This window comes from Heterodontus francisci, chromosome 12, assembly GCF_036365525.1.
Source record: "Heterodontus francisci isolate sHetFra1 chromosome 12, sHetFra1.hap1, whole genome shotgun sequence".
Lineage (NCBI taxonomy): Eukaryota > Metazoa > Chordata > Chondrichthyes > Heterodontiformes > Heterodontidae > Heterodontus > Heterodontus francisci.
The window spans coordinates 25,641,502-25,663,697 of NC_090382.1; the positions used below are offsets into that span (position 1 = coordinate 25,641,502).

A 22,196-nucleotide genomic window follows, 5' to 3' on the forward strand; every position below is an offset into this window, starting at 1 on the left:
CTTTGAAAGTATATAAATCGCCAGGCCCAGATGAAATGTATCCCAGGCTGCTAAGGAAAACAAGGGAGGACATAGTGGAGATTCTAACCAATCATTTTCCAATCCTCTCTGGCTACAGGCTAGGAGGACTGCTAAACCTGTACTTTTACAAAGGGGAGGAAGGGATAGCCTGAGTAATTTCAGGCCAGTTAGTCTAACCTCCGGGATGAGCAAATTATTGGGAAACATCCTCCGGGATAGTATAAATCATGATTTAGAAATCAGAGACGGTCAACATGGATTTGCTAAGGGAAGGTGGTGTCTGCCTAACATGGCTGAACTTTTTGAGGAGGTAACAAGGAAGGTTGATGAGGGTAGCGCATATGATGTAGTGTACATAGATTTTAGGAAGCTTTTTGACAAGGTCCCACATGGCAGACTGGTCAGAAAAGTAAAAGCCCATGGGATCCAAGGGAAAGTGGCAAGTTGGATCCAAAATCAGCTCAGTGGCAGAAAGCAAAAGGTTATGGTCCACGGGTGTTTTTATTACTGGAAGTTTGTTTCCAGTGGGGTTCCGCAGGGCTCAGTACTGGGTCCCTTGCTGCTTGTGGTATATATAAACAATTTAGACTTAAGTACAGACAGCATGATTAAGAGGTTTGCTGATGATACAAAAATTGGCTGTGTGGTTGATAGTGAAGAAGAAAGGTGTAGATTGCAGGAAGCTATCACTGGACTGGTCAGATGGGGCAAAGGGGCAAATAAGATTTCAATTCGGAAAAGTGTAAAGGAAAGGCAAAGAAGATACAAGAATACACAATAAATGGTGGGATACTGAGAAGTGTAGAGGATCAGAGGGACCTTGGACTGCAAATCGACAGATAACTGAAAGTAGCAGGACAGGTGGTTAAGAAGGCATATGGGATATTTTCATTTATTAGCTGAGGCATAGAATATAAGAGTAGGGAGGTTATGGTATACAACACGAGTTAGGTCATAGCTAGAGCACTGTGTACAGTTCTGGTCACTGCATTACAGAAAGGATGCGATCACAAGAAGCGGGTACAGAGGAGATTTATGAGGATGGTGCCAGGAATGATGAAAGATTGGATAGGCTGGGATTATTTTCTTTGGAAAAGAGGAGGCTGAGGGGAGATTTAATTGAAGTGTATAAAATTATGAAGGGCCTAGATAGTGTGAGTAGGAAGGATCTAGTTCCTTCAGCAGAGAGGTCAATAATTAGGGGGCATAGATTTAAAGTAATTGATAGAAAGATTAGAGGGGACGTGAGCAGAAACTTTCTCACCCAGAGGGTTGTGAGGTTTGGAACTCACTGCCTGAAAGTGTGGAGAAGTCTTCATGGTTTTTACAAAAAATTGGATTGCACTAGAAGTGGTGTATCCTACAAGGTTACGGACCAACGGCTGAAAAATGGGATTAGAATGGATAACTCTTTTTTTTGGCCGACACAGACATGATGGGCTGAATGGTCTCCTTCTGTGCCATAAATTTTCTATGTTTCTAAAGATGGTATAACAGCCTCCAGGAGCCTTGGGATAAGGGGGGATAAAAAGAATTCATCCAAGGATTCCACTCTCGGTTGTTTTGCAATAACTCCTTATGGAAAATTTAGGTTGGCAGCCTCCTCGCAGCAGCTCCCACTTTGGATCTGTAACTTAGCTGGGGGTGCGGTGGAGTTACTTAGAATGTCCAACAAAGTTACAGCAGCAGAGCGGAGATGCTCCAAGGAAATTCCTGGCCTATAAGTTTGGATGTTGTTTGAGGAGAGTGTGGAGTCTTGCCTGGAAGCTCCACCCACCATGATCAAAAATAGAATTGCAATCCCAATGACACCATCACCAATTCTGTATTAAGACAATAATTCTCTACTGCAATTGGAATTTTTAATAGGGAATTGGATATATACTTGGAAAGGAAATATTTGTAGGGCTACAGAGACAGAGTAGGCGAGTGGGACAAATTGGGATAGCTCATTCAAAGAGTTGACACAAGAATGTTGGGCCGAATGGCCTCCTTCTGTTCTGTAAGATTCTAGGGGGGCCATTTTGTCAATACATTCAGGTGCTAAAGAGCCTTTGAGAAGGCCAAGGTGGGGGCTTCAGCTGAATTTCCAGTTTAGCCCACGATTAGCGCAAAACGGTATCTTGGTAAAGGAGTTGAAGCCTGTACTAGGAACGGCTGCCTGAAGAGACATTAAGGGACTGATTGCCACTTAAAATGACTGCCTGGTGCTCACTAAGAAGGTTACTTGGGAATTTAGTGGTTTAGTGCTTGTCCTAATGCTCTCTCCTAACAGCGACCCATTGAGGGGCAATAAACAAGGCATTGATGCGGATTTCAAGTGCTACTTAAAGGGATACTCACCATTTCATGTTCACTTGCTGCTGGAGCTGTGAAGAGGACTTCTGAAACTCATTGGGAGACTTTCTGGGACACTTTGTCAAGACTTCACCAATGCTCAAGCAGCATCATTCTACAAATTCACTGAGAACTTCACCTAAAAAGAGTATGTGGTTTGATACTCCACCTCATTATATACCTTACAGGAGTCACCAGGGGAAAGGGAGTACTTGGCCATGGGCATCTTTCTAGCAGTCTCCTTGGTCTGCAGGAGGAATGGGAGGAGGATATGAGGCTAGGCAAAGCAGTACCTGCTGTTGCAGGAGATGGGTAGGAGGTCAAGGAGGGCAAGGTGGTGTCCTTCCCTGCGGTGGGTAAAGATCATTCATTGTCCTCTGGACCTCCTCCACCAGGACTTCCAGTGCCACTTTTTTTTAAATTTCCAAAATATACTTTATTCATACAAATCTGTAAAAAATACATTACAAAACAGTTCCAAACAGCACCAAGTCACACAACACAAAGAGGGCAAAGGAGAACAGTTTCCTTCAATACAAGAGTGAGTTGCCTCACAACCCTTCCATTTCATTTTACATGCCATGTACATTTTACAGCAAACAAATATTTTCCAGATACAGTTCGAGGGTGTTTCCATGGATCCAGCCCCTCTGTTCAGCTTGGTGGAGGGGACCTTACACTGTGGTCTTTCCCCATTGAGCCTTTGCTGCGGCTGCCCCAAGCTTTAGTGCGTCCCTCAGCACGTAGTCCTGGACCTTGGAATGTGCCAGTCTGCAACTTCGGTCGTGGACAACTCTTTGTGCTGGAAGACCAGCAAGTTTCGGGCAGACCAAAGGGTGTCTTTCACCGAATTGATAGTCCTCCAGCAGCAGTTGATGTTTATCTCGATGTGCTCCCTGGGAACAGCCTATAGAGCACAGACTCCTGTGTTACAGAGCTGCTTGGGATGAACCTCGACAAAAACCACTGCATCTCTTTCCACACCTGCTTTGCAAAGACACATTCCAGAAGGAGGTGGGCAACAGTCTCCTCCCACCACAGCCACCTCAAGGGCATTGCGCAGAGGGGTTGAGACTTCGGGCGTGCAGGAAGGATCTGACGGGGAGGGCTCTTCTCACCACCAGCCAAGCTACATCTTGGTGCTTGTTTGAAAGTTCTGGTGATGAGGCATTTTGCCAAATGACTTTGGCGGTCTGCTCGGGGAACCATCCGACAGGATCCACCATCTCCTTTTCCCGTAGGGCCTTGAGGACATTCTGTGCAGACCACTGCCTGATGGATTGGTGGTCAAAGGTGTTTTTCTGCAGAAACTTTTCCACGAAAGATAGGTGGTATGGCACGGTCCAACTGGATGGAGCGTTCCGTGCAATGTGACCAGGTCCATCCTTCACAACACCGGGGACAGATAGAACCTCAGCACGTAGTGACACTTGGAGTTTGCGTACTGGAGGTCTACACACAGCTTGATGCAGCTGCACACGAAGGTAGTCATCAGGATGAGGGCGATGTTGGTACATTTTTCCCGTTCTTATCCAGAGGTTTGAAAATCGTGTCCCTCCGGACTCGGTCCATTTTGGATCCCCAGATGAAGCGGAAAATGGCTCGGGTGACCGCCACAGCGCAGGAGTGGGGTTTGGGCCAGACCTGTGCCACATACAGCAACAACGTGAGCGCCTCGCACCTGATGACCAGGGTCTTACCCCTAACGGAGAGAGATCGCTGCCCCCACATGCTCAGCTTATGTTGTACCCCGGCTACTCGCTCCTCCCAGGTTTTGGTGCACGCCCCGGCCCTTCCGAACCATATTCCCAGCACCTTCAGGTAGTCTGACCTGACGGTGAAGGGGACAAAGATCAGTCAGCCCAGTTCCCAAAGAACTTGGCCTCGCTCTTGCCGTGGTTAACTTTGGCTCCCGAGGCCAGTTCGAACTGGTTGCAGATGCTCATCAGTCTGCGCACGGACAGCGGATCCGAGCAGAAGACTGCAACATCATCCATGTACAGGGAGGTTTTAACCTGAGTGCCTCCGCTGCCTGGGATTGTCACCCGTCTTATGCTCGCATCTTTCCTAATAGACTCAGCAAAGGGTTCAATACGGCAAACAAACAAGACCAGGGAGAGAGGACAGCCCTGTCTGACTCCAGATTGGATCGGGAAACTTTCCGATTCCCACTCATTGATTGAAACTGTGCTACTGATGTTTGTGTAGAGCAGTTTGATCCAATTGTGGATTCCCTCCCCAAACCCCATTTTGGAAAGCACGTCCATCATGTAGGTGTGCGATATCCTGTCAAAAGCCTTCTCCTGGTCCAGGCTGATGAGGCAGGTGTCCACCCTCCTGTCCCGTACATAGGCGATCGTATCCCTGAGTAGCGCAAGACTATCGGAGATCTTCCTGCCGGGTACAGTACAGGTCTGATCAGGGTGGATCACCAACTCCAGAGCAGACATGACTCGACTGGCTATGACTTTGGACAGAATCTTGTAGTCAACATTAAGTAGTGAGATGGGCCGCCAATTTCTGATTTCTGCCCTCTCCCCCTTCCGCTTGTAGGTGAGGGTGATGATGCCTTTCCTAATGGATTCTGACATGCTGCCGGCCAGGAGCATACTCTCGTACACTTCCAGCAGGTCCGGGCCGACCCAGTCCCACAGAGCCGAATACAACTCAACTGGTAAGCCATCGCTTCAGGGAGCTTTACTCGTCTCAAAGGACCTGACGGCCTTTGTCAGCTTGTCCAGAGTTAGCGGCTTGTCCAGTCTCTCCCTCCTGCTGTCATCTAAGACCTCTGTGATAGATGACAGGAAGGACTTGGAGGCTCTGCTGTCTGTGGGCTTCGCGTCATACAGCCCAAAAAGAATTTGCTGATCCTTAGTATGTCAGACTGCAAAGACGTTACTGAGCCATCCTCTTCCTTCAGGCTTCTGATCACAGAGCTCTCTCTGTGTACCTTTTGGAAGAAGTAACGCGAGCACGTCTCATCCTGCTCAATGGAACGGACTCTGGACCGTATGATGATCTTGGAGGCCTCCGTGGCAAAGAGCGAGGCCAGCTGGCTCTTCACCTCTTGGAGATACTCCTTGACCTCGACCCCCGATCGACTGCAGCCAGAGCAGATTTTGCATACTTTTCTGGAGTCGGGAAATTTCTCTCTGTCTCTCTCTTGCCCTCTGAACACCTTTGAAGATAAAGAATCTCTTGATGTTCTCCTTGATCGCCTCCCACCAGTGAACTGGAGACTCAAAGAGGGGTTTCACGGTCCTCCAACCTTTGTAATACCTTTTGAGTTCGTCAACGTTCTCTGGGGTTAGCAGTGTATCATTAAGCTTTCATGTCCCTCTGCCAACCCTCTGGTCGTCCTGTAAGTGACAGTCGGCCAGTAAGAGGCAGTGGTCGGAGAAGAACACCGGCTTGACGTCGGTGGATCCGACCGTGACGGCACGGGACACAAACAGGAAGTCAATCCTGGAACGGGCAGACCGGTCCGATCTTGACCATGTGTATCTGCGCTGCGCTCCGTCTGCAGGTTTGCTGAAGACGTCGTGCAGTTTGGCATCTTTAACTGTTACTATTAGAAATCTGAACGCAGCGTCCAGTTGGCTGTCGTCACTGCCGGATCGTCTAGCTGCATCGATGATGCAGTTGAAGTCACCGCCTAGAATGACCATCCTGGACGTCGCCAGCAGCAGTGGGAGCTGCTGGAAGACGGTCAGCCGCTCGCTGCATTGAACCGGGGTGTACACGTTGATCAACCGGAGCGGAGCATTGTTATACATTACATCTGCTACAAGGAGGCAACCGCCCACCACCTCCTTAACTTCGGAGATGGTGAAGTTTCCTCCCTGCAGCAGAATACCCAGGCCGGAGGAACATGAATCATTACCCCCGACCAGATCGATGGCCCGTGGGACCACCATCGCGACCATTGCCTGTAGGTGCTGAGGTATGGTATTCCACACTCCTGCAGAAACAGTAGGTCGGCTTTGACCTTGGCGAGATAATACAAGGTTGAAACACATCACGTAGTGGATTTAATGCTACGCACGTTAATTGAAGCAATCCTTACACCCATTTTTTAAGTTCGTTGCTGCTTCCCATACCATTTGTCCTTGCTAGTCCCAGTCCTTCGGTATGTTCCTGCATACCCATAGTGTACGCAAGCTGTTTCACGATCATTGGGCTCAGAAACCCCTCCTGGTTTTTCATGCAGGGTTTGTGCCGCTGGGGTGACATCGGAGGGGTCTTGTAGGCAGCAAGGACTGGGCTGTCCTCTGCTGTTCCCCTCTGTTCCTCCTCGAAAACATCACTGCTCCCGGATTCCCGGAGATGGAGTGCGCCAGACGTGTCTTTGCTCTCGGTGTCCCAGAACTGGGATGTGCTGGGCATGTCGCTAGGTTTGGCGCTTTGGGTTTGGGGCGCGCTGGGCCCATCACAGCTTCCAGTGCCCGGGGGCTGGGGGGCTTTATCTTCCAGCTCCTTTGAGGTCTGCCTCCTCTTTTGAAGGTGCCGTTGTTCCGACATTTCCTCGCCCAGTGAGGAGGAGCTGCTGTAGTCTGTCTCAGACAGTAGCCTCCTCTTGCCATTGGTTTGGGTGGTGGCCTGTTCCGCTTTTGAGGTTTTTTCTTTGTGCTTTTCCTTTGTACCACTTACCACTGACCTGTTTGTCCATCTGCTGCCTCCTCCTCCATTGATTCTGTCTGTGGAGGAGGGGTTTTTGGGCACAGGGTGGGTGTTGGGTCGCTGGTTTCAGCTGCCTCCCCTTTCTTCTCCTTCTCAGGTAGAATTTCCTCGCTGCGGAGAGAGTTGCTTGTCTCCTTTCCAGAACCAGACACCTTCGTCGGTCCTTCTCCCGGCCTTTTCTTGGACCTTTCTGCCTGAGCATAACTGAGGCAGCGTTTGGGGCAGGTTTTGTAGAGGTAGCCTGCCGCACTGCACAAGTTGCAACACTTTGCTTACAGTACGTGGTCTGATGGCCTTCCTTCTTGCAGTTCTTGCAGACAAACATGCTGCAGTTAGCTGCCACATGACCAGATTTGCCACAGGTGCGACAAACTCTGGGCTGCCCAGCGTAGACCAAAAAGCCTCGACTTCCCCCGATAGCAAAGCTGGAGGGAGGGTGGATGATGGCTCCATTGGCATTGACCTTCAAGGTCACCTTGACCTGCCGCTTGCTGGTCCAAATCCCAAATGGGTCCTTGACATCAGTGCTGCTGCCGGCCACCTCGACGTACCTGGCAAGGAAGGTGAGTACATCCACAACAGGAACATGGGGGTTGTAGAGGTGAATTGTCACCACCCGGTCATGTTGTGACGGCAGCATGAAGAGTGGCTGCGCTTTGAGGATGGTCGGCAGTGCCTGGTTCCCTTTCTCCTTGAATACCTTCAGGAACCTGATGCATCCCGCCACATTCTTAAATGTCATGTGGAAATATCTACTGCTGGGGAAGTCCTGCAGGCAGAAGATGTCTAGCTTGGAATCCACAGCAATCGATGCGGATTTTCTTGATGAAGAAGGTACGATCAACCTGTGCATCTCCTTCCTTGTCCTTCACAACCACCCGAATGGTGTTACGCATTCCCTGGCTTGAAGCTCGAAGATTTGTTATAGCCATTTTTACTCAAAGCATACCCAGGACAGGATCAAAGGCCACTGATCATGTTCCCTCCCCTGCCAGGCAAGTAAACTGATAAGAACAGATACTACACTTGATCTTAGCCAAAAGGAACATCTGAGAATGTGGTGTCCTCTCCCTCAGTCCCTGAGCCATCCTGCAATGTGCAGCTGTACGCTAGCCAAAGAATTTTACACATTTCAGTGGAAGTAGGTGCGAGGAGCCCACATGTACTGCTCCACGAAAACTGCATCTAATCAGCACCTGAGTGCTCAGCTGCAGGTTTCTGGTTTAGCACCTCCTGGTAATCAGTAATTAGGACCAAAATTGCATGCTAACTTCAGATTTTCAAACAAATGTGTCTTATTAGCATAGCACCCATTTAGCATCTGTTTTCACCCTTTGGCCAAATAACACGCTTTGATTGTAAGGCATATCACTCCTTTGATATGTAGAAAGAGAGAGAGAGAGACAGTGACAGGATCACAGCATTAAAAAAAATACATGAAGTACCGTAAGGAGACGAATGCCTTGACCGTTGTTGGTGACAACAAAATGTTCAGCATCATCAAAATGGATATCGGCCAAGTACCAGGCATGGGCAAAGATCTGTCCTGTCCCGTCAAAGTCCTGAGAACAGCCAAGGTGTTGCCCTAGAACATAAGCACAAATCTATTTGGTTAGGACGTGGTTTCCAAACTTTTCTATGTGGGGATCCTCTACTGCTCCTGAAAATTATTCATACACCCCAGGAGATCCCCAGTTCTAAGTTCTGTAAGTGAAAGCAAAACAGTGAGAACACTGCAGAAAATTTTTTTTTTGCTCAATTAGTGTACAGCAACAAAAATAATGGCCCAGGACAAGAAATTCCAGTATACTGCTGAGCGGGGCGAGAAAACCTACTCAATGTTGTCCAACTCATTTTGTATTCTCCGTATTTTAATGGGCATACAAGCACATCCTGGAACGTATTGGGTGGATTCATGAAAAGTGGGCATTTGACATCACGATGAGGATGCATCTGGTCCATCCCCTAACAGAAGAGGTTGCATATTGCAGCCTAAGTGACCAGCTGGGGTGATGTACTGCCTAGCCCCGTCCACACCCTTGGTTAACAAAATTAGTTAGTCTGCCCATGGTATCCTTTGTAAAGAAGGGTATTATGTTTTGTTTTGACAAGTATCCCTAATCCTGGCCTGGACTATTTCTTCCTCCCACACCTACACATTGCATTGTAATGAAGGCCAGTATGCCTCTTCTGTGTGGGTGCTCTAGCGCCAATGTTATGAGAGATCCCCTGTAGGCTGAGAATGCAGGAACTTATGGCATTGGGAGTATTCACTCGATCCCTTGTCCAATGGTGTGGGTGTCCAGTTAAGGGTCAGAGGTTTTGCCTTTGCCAAGCTCATTGGGAACTCCTATTTATGACTGTAATCAAACCAAGTTTAGGCTGGTCTCCAGCTGGAGTTATGGCGGACGTTACTAGAACAGTTGCATTATTTCAGCCCTGAAAGGTCTATCAAGTACATTCTATCTATCACACTTCAGTTGCCCACCACACTTTAAAAAAATGAAACCAAGGAATTCTTTGAGAATATAAAACAATTTAGACAGAATATCTGCAGCTTCTTAATTAATGGTTGTACAAAACTAACCGAGAAATGTGGGTGTGCTGGCGGCGCAGGCATAGGGTACATTCTCTGTATCTGATTGGTGAGCCCTGAGGCTCGCCAGATGCTGGGCTTTGGATCTCATTGTAATGGACCCTATCGGTGAAGTGTTGTGTAATATTGGGCAGCCCTCAGGTAAGTAGGTGAGTCACAGCATCTGGTGAGACCAGAATCAGGAGTCCGGGCTTGTGGAGGATGGGATCAGATCAGCAGTCAGTAGAGGAGGTCATTGGGGAGGATCGGAGATTGGGAGCAGTGGTGATTGGGGGTCTTGGGTCCGGACTCTGAATGGGAGAAATTGGGATTCGGGGTCGAGAAGGGGGAAGATTAGGGGTTGGGAAGGGGGGAGATTGGGGTGTCAGATCGTGAGCAGCTGAGATGCAAGCAGAGCAGCAGCGATGGTGTTGGGGGTGGGGTGTGCGGTGGGCAGTGGTGGTAATCTTGCACTTTAAGGTGAAGTCGGGAGGAGCACTCCTGCATCTCCTGGCTTCAGTGTCGGGTAGGCTACTCACCATCTGGCGATCTTTAGGGCTGGTTTCCCTGAGTGAAACCCACAATAGTACTGGCTGCCTCAGGGCAAACCAATTGGGGAGAGAGGACCTCAAGCAGGCATTAGCCTTTCATTTGTATATGAAAACAACTTAATGCTGTTTCAAGCGTTTGCAAAGGATGCCTATTATTTTCGTTTCCACATGCTGTGTCTTGCACTTGCACATGGAAATTGTGGGCTCTTCCTGCGCACCATATTTCGGGGGCGGGGGGTGCTTAGTAGACCAGTTAATGCCTGAGAAATGATGCTGTGTGGACTAATTTATAAGCCCTAGAGTTTACAACTTTTTAACCTTCGAGGGTCACTCACATATATTTCAGCGGAAGAATAATAGATCATGTTTCTGCCTTTACGAAACATCGCACCCTCTGACTCATGGTGAGCTGAGCTATTGGAGTTTTACTATTACATAAAAATTTTCACAGCGTCTGTCACACTTTAAAACGATTAAAGTATGAAACAAAAGAAAAAAAAGCTAATCATTTCATATTAGTTTCTACAGTAAATATTTCTATATAAATATTGGTCAGGTCAACAGGGAAAACTCCTTTGTTCTTCTTCAAAATAGTGTCATAGGATCTTTTACATACACTTGAAAGGGCAGACGGGGCCACGGTTTAATGTCGCTTCAAAAGATAGCACCTCCGATAGTGCAGCACTCCCTCAGTACTGTATTGGAATGTCAGCCTGGACTATGTGTTACTTATTTGGATTGGAACCTCAGCCCCAGCCTACTGAGTCAGAGGTGAGAGTGCTACCAGTTATGGCTGACAGTTATCAGGTGGGTGAACTATAAGCCAGCCCTAAGAAATGGAGATTTACCAAAAGATTTTGTGTTCATCAATCTGAGGGATGTGAATGATGAAAAAATAATAATTTCCATTCTGAAAGTGTAATCAGGCAGAAATTGGTGCTGGGTCAAAGGACAGGTGACCAAAATCTTAGTCAAAGAGATAGGTTTTAAAACATATATTAAAAGGATTGAGAGAGATTGAGAGGCTTAGAGGCTTAGGGAGGTGTCACGCCAATGTGTTTTGTAGAAAGATAATTTTGTCAACTCTACTGACTTGAGATCTGAAATTATTTTTTTAAAGACATTTTTAAAAAGAACAGATAAAAAATGATGACTTTGATAGTCTTTTAGATGGCTACCTAATTTGCAACACTCTATCCGACATTGCAAGGCCTGTGAGGAGGGAGATGAAATGTCTGCTCAGGTCCTCAGCAAGAACCAAGACTCAGGAAGTTTAAGAGAACTACTGTTCTTCTTAGCAAGAAGAGAAACACTGCTACCATTGGGTAACTGTCATGTGACAAGCCCCTCTGCATCTGTCGTTTGCTTCTGGACTCTCACATGTGCAGACCCAAGTGGAGGTCTCTCTCTCTCTCTCTCTCTCTCTATTTCAGCTTACAAGCTTCAAACTCTGTCTGTTGACTGACCACCATTGCATACTCCGGCTACAATCAGAAACCCCAATGGATGAAATCATCCACATCACTGACTCCAAGAGACCCACCAAACCAGTCATCTACCTCTTCAAACTAAAAGCCTCAGGATCACCGAATTCAGCTAGAAGCCAGCCAGATCACCAGATACCACAGACTGTATACCTCTTATTTCTACGGACTCTAACTCAACTAATCTACCTTTCCCCACTCTGTAACCTATTTGTGTGTGTGTAAACCTCTAGTGTGTGTGAAAGTTGGCACGTAGTTTATTATTTACATTAGTTTGGCTTAGATACAATAAAGTTAACATCTTTCTTTGTTAAACTCAAGAAAACCTGTCCGATTGGTTCTTGTTATGATAATAGTAAGTAAGTACATCCATTTTAAGAAAGAATTAAACCTGTTGGGGTCAAACAGGGAGAGGGAAGAAAGGAAAGCCCTTCGACCCCTCCTCACCTGACCGTAACAGAGGAAATATCAGAGCTTGGGGTTTAGACAGTTTTCTGAGTATATAGCTTTATCACTCCAATCAGAAATGTCTCAAAATGTTTGACACATAATAATACCTTGAAGTACAGTAACTGTTGTTATGTAGCATAACGTTTGCTATTTTGCAGCATTCCACAAACATCAATGAGATAGTTGAGCAGTTAATCTATTTTTGGAGGGATGCATGTTCCCCTAGGCATCAAGTATCAGTATCAAGTACTACAAGGACACATAAAGAAAAATCCCTGCTTTCTGGTCTAATCTTAAGGCAATACTCTTAAACACACTAGTGCTACATTTTTCTCATACCAGTCATCCTGTGGTGCCTCAGTGAAATTGCTAATTTAGTGCCAAGAATGATGAACTTGAGGTGAAATATTGTGCTGCAGGTCTTCTGCTCACTACAGACTGCCAAAAATAAATAGGAGAGTGGTGCCATCCCTGGCCTTTTTTATCTTATGATTTAAATTTTATGGCCTGCTCAGCCTTTGGCCCTCTATTTGCCATAACACCATTGCAGCAATTGATTTACTGAAGCACTCCTTGCCCTTGTCCACAGACAATCCGTTACTCTCTCCCATCCTGGTTCTTCCCTCGGTACAGCCTCATTCTTCATTCCCATATGTCCAAGAGGCACATACTTGAGTGTATGTGGTGCTCAACTGGTTGAATCATTGAGCTATTGATCTGGCTGGACGACATGGTATTGGGTCTCTCCTCCGCCAAAATCCTCCGGTACTCCAGGATCATCCTGACAGCAAGAATAAACCCATTTTCTCAACTACCAACCATCATCTTAAATCCCACCTACTGCACCCTCCAATCTCACTCCAGCATGTGAGTAGCTCATGGACTTCTTTGTCATCAGGATTAATACCAAGATTGCCTCTGCTGCTTTACCCTTCTCCTTGATGCCAAAGCCAAATCTTCCCTTGAGGACCACCATCTCTTACACCATCTCTGAAGAGAATCACCTTGATCCCGACTAAGTTGCTAACCATCTAACTTCTGTTCCTGGCCCCGATGCTAGCTGACATTGTAAATAGTTTACTCCTCAGGCACTGCCCCCTTCCTTTCAGAATCTGAGTCATTACCTCTTCATTAAAAAATGTACCCTGGACATCTCTGTCCTTGCAAACAAGTGCTCCGTCTTAAAACTCAATTCCCTTGCCAAACTCTTTGAATTTATCATTGCATTCCAAATCTGTTCCCATTCTTCGTGCGGCTCTCTTTATGAATCACTCCAATCATATTTCTTCTCCACACACAGCACTGAAACAGCCCTAACAAAAGGAACAAATTATATTTTCTGTCATTGTGACCTTGATGCGTTAAAACTCCTCATCTTGCCCAATTCTTCTGCAGCCTTTGACAAGGTTGATCAAATCATTCTCCTGCAATTCCCTTCTGCCGTTATCCAGTTTTGTGGAACTACCCTCAATTGGTTCCACTATTAACTATCCAATCATAGCCAAAGCACCTCCAGCAATTGCTTTTCTTCCAGTCCCTGCATCATTACGTCTCGTGTCCCCCAAGAAACTATTCTTGGCCTCCTCCTCTTCCTCATCTACATGCTGCTCCTTCGTGACATAATCCAAAGAAATGGGGTCACCTTCCATATGTATGCGGATGACACCCAGTTCTACCTCTCCACCACCTGCCTTAATACCTGCACTGTCTCAGTGATATCAGACTGCTTGCCTATTATCCAGTCTTGGATGAGGCATAATGCCCTCCAGTTAACCATTGGGAAGACTGAAGCTATTGTCTTCAGCCCTCTCCGCGGACTTGTTCCTGATTCTATCCTCTGTCGCGATCAATGTCTCCGGCTGAGCACATTTGTTTACAACCTTACCTTCCTATTCGATCCTGAGCTGAACTTTTGACCTTATATCCTGTCCATCACCTACTTCTATCTCCATAATATGCATTTGCCTCTACCCTCATCCACGCTATCAATTCGAGACTTGACTATTCCAATACACTTTGGCTGGCCTCCCATCTTCCACCCTCACTAACTTTAGCCCATCCAAAAACTCTTGCCTGTATCCCAATCCCGTACCAATCACCACTGTTCTCATTAACCTACATTAAGTCCCAGTCCCCAGTACCTCAATTCTAAAATTCTCATCTTGTTTAATTCATGTATCTGACTCTTCGTATCTCCATAACTTCCTCCTGCCCTAAAACCCCTTGCAAAACTCTGCAATCCTCTGTCTCTAACCTCTTGTGCAACCCATATCCCGTCACCCACGATTGGTGGCTGTGCCTTCAAACCATGCTCTGCATTTCTATCCCAAAACCCCATAGTTTCTCCACTCACCTCACCTCTTTCAAGTCCCTCCTTAAAAACCACCCCTTTGTTCAGGTGATCTTAATATCTTTTTCTTTGGCTCTGTGTCAATTTTTTTTTTGGATTATGCCTCTGAGAAAGGCTTTGGGACATTTTTCTATATTGAAGGTGCAAAATAACTGCAATTTGCTGTTGTTATTGAACACAGTAAGATTCCAGTTCAGTCGTAAACTCTTCATTGTCATTATGATTACGAAGAAACTCAGTACAGAACAATAATCTCTTTTCGGTGTTAATGGAATTTTTGGGGACGGCACCTGTGCAGGGTAGATTGATTACCACATGCCTGTTCTCTGCAGGTGTGAAGATCAAGCCTGTGTGCCTTGAGTGTGTCCTTCTTTCCTTTGAATGCCGACCTTTTTTGTTCTAAGTCTCCCCATTGTACCTCATCTGTTACGTGATGTTGAAGCAAAAGGGACTTAGTTTCAGGGTCATGAGCAATGCATTACAAGGCAATTTTGGTTTGTGATACAGGGGATGTGCGGAGCTGGTTCAGCTCTAGAAAAAGCATGTTCTGCCATAAAGTCTCTGCCCCTTTTATTGATTGATGTGTTCCGCAGCAACTATTCAGCCTGAAGACATTTAGGGGGCATTGGAGAGGGGTGTTAAATTGTAGGGAGCAGGGCACTGTAAGGAAAGATTGGGTATGAAAGCAAAATTATTTAAAGGTTTTTATACACTTCATTTTAAATGCAGATTTCAGGATGCCTTGTATCAGTGAGTCAAGCTCCCAGAGTCTCTGCTCTTGGTTAAAGAAAAGCAGACTTTTAATATCATAAACACCAGCAGCTGATTCAGGGATGTTGGCCTGAACTAAAAGGCTACTGTAAACACAGCTAAAATATTTTTTATCTGGGTGGAGATGTTCTTAGATCTGGCAGCCTTTTGGGGACCAGTTGTGTCAGTTGTCCCAGATGGATAAAACCAGTTTCGCTGACATATTTGTTTGGGCCGTCTTTGCCCAGCAGCCACCAGAGTTGACAGGGAGCTGGCATCTTTCCCAGTCTGGCTGGGATCCAGTACTGAGCCATTTAATCCTCTTGTTAAGTCGGAGTCAGAGTGTACCTGACAGAGGATGATGCCTATCCCATCTCAGCCCCATAGAAACCGGCCAGATTAACATAGGTTCTCCTTTAAGGACAAGCCTATCCTCCATGGCTGACATGGAAAACAGCACATTCCCACTGTCTATTCATTGAACCCTTTGCTTATATGCAGCCTTTCAGGGAAGTGGAATTTTGACCACTCGAGATTTATGTAGTGTATGCAAATAACTATTTTCATTCAGTTCAGAAGATGTTCAAGTTTGGGTTAAAAAAAAAGGTTAGCACCACACAGAAGGCAACCCTAATAAGGCTGTGGCAGTGAAGGAGTTAACCTGGCCTATATACTTCAATAATATAGGCTTACAAGAATTGTCAGGGACTATCAGTCATGTATTATAAAGTGCTTTGAGAACTCTATGCCTCAAAAGGATAGCAAGGTGGAGTCAATCCATTCTAAAAGTGGTGGTAGGTAATTATCTCATGTTTCTCTGTTCATTCTTTTTTTTCTCCCCTTTTATCCTTTCACATCACCTTCAGTTGTTCAAAATGTAAAACAAGCTTTTAATGAGGTTCACTGGCACAGATGAAAGGTGGCAGTTTGCAGGCAGTGTGAACACTCTGCACACCTGCAGCCCATGACTTTCCCTAAATCCGGGCTGACACGCTAGTATGGTACCGAGGGAGCTCTGCATTCTCAGAGGTGCCGTCTTTTGGATGAGACATTAAACCGAGGCCCCATCTGAGTTCTCAGGTGAACGTAAGAGATCCCATGACATTAGTTCGATGAAGAGCTGGGGAGCTCATCCTCATATCCTGGCCAATAATTTATCCCTCCAGCAACAGCTTTAAAGACAGATTATCTGGTAACATGACCCATTGCTGTTTGTGGGAGCTTGCTGTGCACAAATTACCTACTGTGTTTCCTACATTACAACAGTAACTACACTTCAAAGCACTTAGGCATGTACTGAGATAGTGAAAGACCCTATATAAATACAAGTCCTGTTTGAGAGATTAATCTTGATCAGGGAGCTCAGACTCACATGCAAGTTCCCTTCTGGCTTGGTGCTCTGTAAGATGACATTTTCTGTGATATTTTCCAATAGCTCCTTTTTAGAGAGACAACCTTTGTTGCGATGTTATTCATGACATACACTGAGGGATATATTTATTGCTTTTCCAACTAATAATATTCATTCTGACGTTAGAAATTAACTTTCACAACAGCTGTCACCTTTAAAGAATTAATTCATTGCTTGAGGCATCGTGAGACTCACTAATATAAAAAGTACAACATAATGCAAATGTTAAATACCTGTTTGGCTGCACACGGAGCATGCTTATGATGTTCAACTGCTAATCTAGGCTGTCCGTTTAAGACCACTGCTCGAATGCTCCCTATGGGGCTTCAGCTTATTGTAGCTGGTTGTAAAACCCTGTGATCAATTACAGGTCAGTAATCTGCTTGTAAATTTCAGGCGACAGGTCAGGAGAAATCAAAATGAAAAGCCCTGGCTTTTTCTCTTTCTCATAAAGTTTGCAACAAAGTATGATATCTGGTGTCCGGTGGACAAACGTTAAGAGGCAAGACTATCATCAAAGCACAATTATTATCACGCAGCATAAAAAGGCTGTTTCAATACTATTTATATCTTTATTTGATTATAATCCAATGCACTTTCACACCGCCATTATCTTTTGGGAGAGTGCCAGGGAGCAAGTACTCTTCATGTGCCAAATTACAGGCACTGGGTGGGGCAATGGATTAGACACTGGTTTTACACCTTGGTTTGGAATCTAGCCCAAATTGAAAGGATGACATTCTCCTTTACCAGTCAGGGTCCTACATCAAGTGAGTTTAAAGTTCTTAAATAAATTCCCAGTGGGCATGGCACACCGCACAAAAAACTGCTCCACCGTTAGCACTAATTTTACCCTCTTGCTCAGGGAGGCTACAGGATGGCAGGTATGGGGAAGGTTGCAGAGTCAGTAAGTGGTGCACTTCTGGGACATTTTGTTGCGGCAGAGTAAGGGGAGCTTTGCCTTGCCTCGAATTGCATGCACTTAACATTGATAGGAAGTGTCCCGTTGCCCACTACTGCCATCCCTCACCTTTAACAAGTGTGAGAAACACAATTGTATTGGCACTGTAAAGTGTTGGCACCAAGGGATCAATAGGAAACCCAAAGTTTCCTGGAACTGGCTTATTGCCTGCTCCGCTGTGTCCGCCTCCATTAAAATCGGAAGTGGGCAGGATGGAGGTGGATTGGGGGGGGGTCAAGATTCAGATTTTTAACACCTTGACCTGCCACATGACCCCCCCTCCGCCTGTTTTTTTGGGGTTTAAAATTCCACTAATGTGACTTTTCAGTCTCTATAGACCAGTGGTTCCATTTATGCGTCATTATGATTAGGCTAAGTGAGGGGATTCTCCTGTTCTTAGATCCTCCCATTCTCCTCACTTGATGGCAATTCACGTTTGGGTCCATGTACTATGAGTACTCTCTGCTGTCCACCACCATTGGCATTGCTCACAAGTGAACCCAGGTGATAAGGATGTAAAAGCCTTGTAGCCCAGCCCCTTCCTATACACCATCAATGCCAACCCATGCTCCTTTCCAGCAAGGGTCGATATGTATTGTTGACGAGGGTGGAGCCTGTATTTTCCATAGCCCTGAGAGTCTGACACCACTGCTTAGGGCAGACAACTCAGATCGGAATTTAACTCTGGGATACTCATGATAACTTAAAAGTCCGCACGCTAGTGTGTGTACATTTAGTTTTACCTGTTCCAAAGCCCAGCTAAATATCAACGTCAGCAGGAAGGGAAACCAAGTCCTCCTCGAACTCCAGTGGCGTCACCTCACTCCACATGCGGAAGGCCAGCCTGAGGATATTTTTCTGCTGCTCAACACTCATTTGGATTGTGAAGGCCTCATCCATCAGTCGCCACTTCAGCTTTCTCTTCGAGAAGCCCAGGCTGCTAGCGGCTCCTCCAAGGGCATCCAAGCTGTCTCGCTTCCTTCTGGCGTGCTCCACCAGACTGGCAAGGAAACGCTTCTTCCGTGCGGATTTTGGGTTTGTGGCAGGCCAGGTGGAGTTTGAGCCACTCTCGGCGCCATTGGCATGCGTGCTGTCTGACTCGTTGTGTGACATCACGTTTGAGAGGGAACCATTCTCCAGCAGCATCTTATCGGGCACGCCACAACGAGGCAGGTTCATTACATTAAGGGTGGCATTGTCGAGGATTCCAGTGGGACTCAACCTGTTGGCTTTCTGGAACTCCTTGAGATTCTGAAGGTAAGAAACGTTGTCATTGGGCTCCTTCAGCCTATCCTTTGTGGCAGGGTCTCCAGAAATTCCTTCAGTCATGATCTGAGGCACATCTCGGGGAGCTGGGTTTTCCTGTTGCGGAGCTGAGTCCTTCCCTGACACTTGACTTTCCCAATCGACAGGTTCACCCCAGCCAAATTTTTTCAAATATTCCTGGGGGGAATATTTTAACAGTACATAATTCTTAACTCTCTTTAGGTGATAGTTTGTTATTTAAAAACAAAATTACTTTGGAGACTGATAGAAATGGCAATGAACACATATCAGAAATAAACTCAATCAGAATTCTGCTGCCAAAATCCTATCCATGTTACGTGGGCATGGTGACCATCACCCTCAAATTCCCGACTTGTTATCCAGTCATGTGAAACTCAGTGCCAGGGTTACTAAATCCCCATTGGGACATTTCTGAGGGGATGTGGCAAGGGTCTATTTAAGTGCATGTTCTTTGCTTTCTTTGCTGTGGCAAATGGAGGAAGTTGCTTGTTGAGTGTATCAGAAAGGGCTAAGTTTCCTATCAAGCCCAAATCTTTCATAGCTCTAGTGCAACCTGCCTCTCATGGCCTCTACATTGTCCATTTTGTTCCCTGAGCAAACTCCCTCATTCTCAAAGGTTATCAAGTAAAATTTATCCCTCCTCAACATGTCCAACATGCTCGGTACCCTCATAGGAACAGGCAAAGACCATTGAGCTGTCTGGGTCTGCTCTGCCATTCAATTAGTTCATACCTGATCTGTATCTCAGCTCCATTCACCCACCTTAGCTCCATAGCTGTGATACCCTTACTCAACAAAATTGTCCCAGCGTACACAACCTTTTGGAGGATGGAATTCCAGATTGCTACTACCAGAGAGAGGACATATGTCCCTCTACCAACCTAATCCCCAGTCCCAGCGGTACAGGAGCCATCCCCTTCTATATCCCTTTAAACTCCAGTCCCGTTCTCAAACTGATACTCTTTTTGGAAGTAAATGAGCAACAATTGATTTTGATCAAAGGCTATACAGCAGAGTAGAGGAAGCCTTTCTCTGCAGCTAACTATTGTACCTGACATGAGAGAGTTTAATGCTGTTACTAGTGTCGGGAACTTTGGGCTGGGGGCACGGGGTGCAGAGGCATTCCATTCCCCATCATGGATATCCATAAACTTGACAAGCATAAAAGTTTGTTTAAGACCAGCTAGCCACTGTGCAGCAATATTAACTCCTGGTTTCAGCTTTGAATAGTTCTATGACATGTCAATGTCACTGGAGCTATTGTGTAGCTTCAGAGATCAATTCTTAGGTTTCACCATTGCTTTAGTGAGATAACTGCCTTATCTATGGTGGCAGTGAGTCACAGAGTTTGGTAAGATCTCAGGCTGATAGAGCCTTAACGAGACCCCATTTGGAGGACTTTCTTCAGTTTTTACACAGCACCTCAGAAAGCATATATTGGCCTTGGAGAAGGTTAGCACATATTCACCAGGATGATGCTTGGACTTAGAAGGTTAAATTACGAGGACAGATGCGTAAACTTGGGTTGAATTCCCTTCAGTCCAGAAGATTGAGGGGTGATCTGATTGAGGCACTTAAACTGTTAAAAGCATTTGATGGTGTTAATGAAGAGATATTTCCTCCAGATCTGTTTGAGTCAGAACAAATAAATGTACGATACAGAATGGGGAAAAAGATGCTAAGCTCCCTCAGTGGTTCAGCTCGTAAAGCAAGTGCATAGCTGATCCATTCTTGCAAAGATTGATTGCCAGACTATGCTTAATTAGCCACTCTCGGCTGAAAGGCTGAGTGGAACCACTGCCGGCTGGAGGATGGGAAAGATCAGTCAGGGGTCTGATTGCCATTTGGGATTCCTTGCCAAAATTATGTGTCCACTGACTTTGGGTGAAGACAGAATCAGGTTTGACAATGGCCAATTTAGTAAGGGTCTTGAAGGTGACTGGTATCTGTGAAACCGTACCCTGGCACGAGTCAGTGCCTTTGGGGGAGAAACCTGACGAATGGGGGAGAGCTTAAATTAAAGTTTACCACCCTTTTAAATAGAAAGGATTTTTTACTGTGAAATGTACACAGACACATTTCTCCTGAAGAGCATACACAATCAAAAATAAATCGCAGCTAAGAGTAACAAAGGGTCACAAAGCCAATCATTACACACAAATTGCAACTAGATGCCTCATGGGGCTCACTGTTTTGACTTTGCACCAAGTGCAGTATAACTTCAGCCCCAGTACCAGTTGCTCATAACCCCAGGATCCTGTCTCTAAATTAAAAAAATCTACATGCGGCAACACTGGAAATGGGTCGATGTGTTTTCTGACCAACATCATGCTAACTCAGGCAAAACAGGATACCAGCAAGTAATGGCAACAAAGCAAAAATTAAAAAGACAAATAACTAACTTGCAGGTGTAGAACCTGGCAGCCTCAACTGCAAAGCTGACAACACAATTTTAAATGAACGATCAGTGTTTAGGTTCCTCCCGAACTCGTCAACTCCCATATAAATCAGGATTGGAAGAAGTGATCTCTGCTCTCTCACCTCTGCTGTTTGGATGGTGAGGACGCGGGGAGCACGGTGGTTGTTAAGCTGCGTGTCAGAGTGATCCCTTTCCTTGAAGACCGGCTCCGCTTTACCGGGCATCAACGCAGTGAAGCAAAACAAGGCGGCCACAAGGGTCAGGGAGATGGGTAGCTGCATCTTTCTGGTCCTGGCACTCTGTGCCTGCGACTAGTGGAGAATTTCTGCTGGCAGCTGGTCTGTAGGCTGACTTTTTAAGAATGATTTCACCCTCCTTCCTTCACTCCCTCCCAATGACGTTCAGTCAGAGCACGCCCACAGTCCTGGACTGACAGAGGCAGGGATATGATTAAAACTTACAGGCTGAAAAAAAACTCCTTTAAAATGAACCCTTCCTACTCCTCTCTTAAAAGGAAGAAATACAATACTCATTCACTGCCAGGGATTTTTTAGTTTAATTCTTTCTGTTGGAATTCAGCAGATTTGCAACTGATATGCAGTGTACAAACACTCATTGCCCAGGGCCACAAGGTGGCGTAATTAAATAGCCAGCAACAGCCACAATAACTTGCACTTGTAGGCTCAAAGGGGTCTTTATAGTTTGGGAGGGGACTGTAGATGAACAGGAATAGGGAGAGGAGTTAAAGTAGGCTGCTGAAGGAACAGTCAAAAAATGAAGGTAGGTTTTAAGGATGATTTTGAGGGTGGGGAGATGTAGTAAAGTGGAGGGGTATAGGAAGAGATCATAAGGGTATGGAGATGTTGGTGGTGGTGTGTGGCTGTGAGGGGATGTGACATTAATGAAGCCTGTGCCTTTGT

General features: G+C 45.9%; 1 pseudogene; it reads right to left on the reverse strand.

Moving 5' to 3' along the window:
- LOC137375686 (matrix metalloproteinase-21-like) overlaps positions 1-21,557 on the reverse strand; it is a 45,846-nt pseudogene extending 24,289 nt beyond the window's left edge.
- Positions 21,558-22,196: the final 639 nt, after the last annotated feature.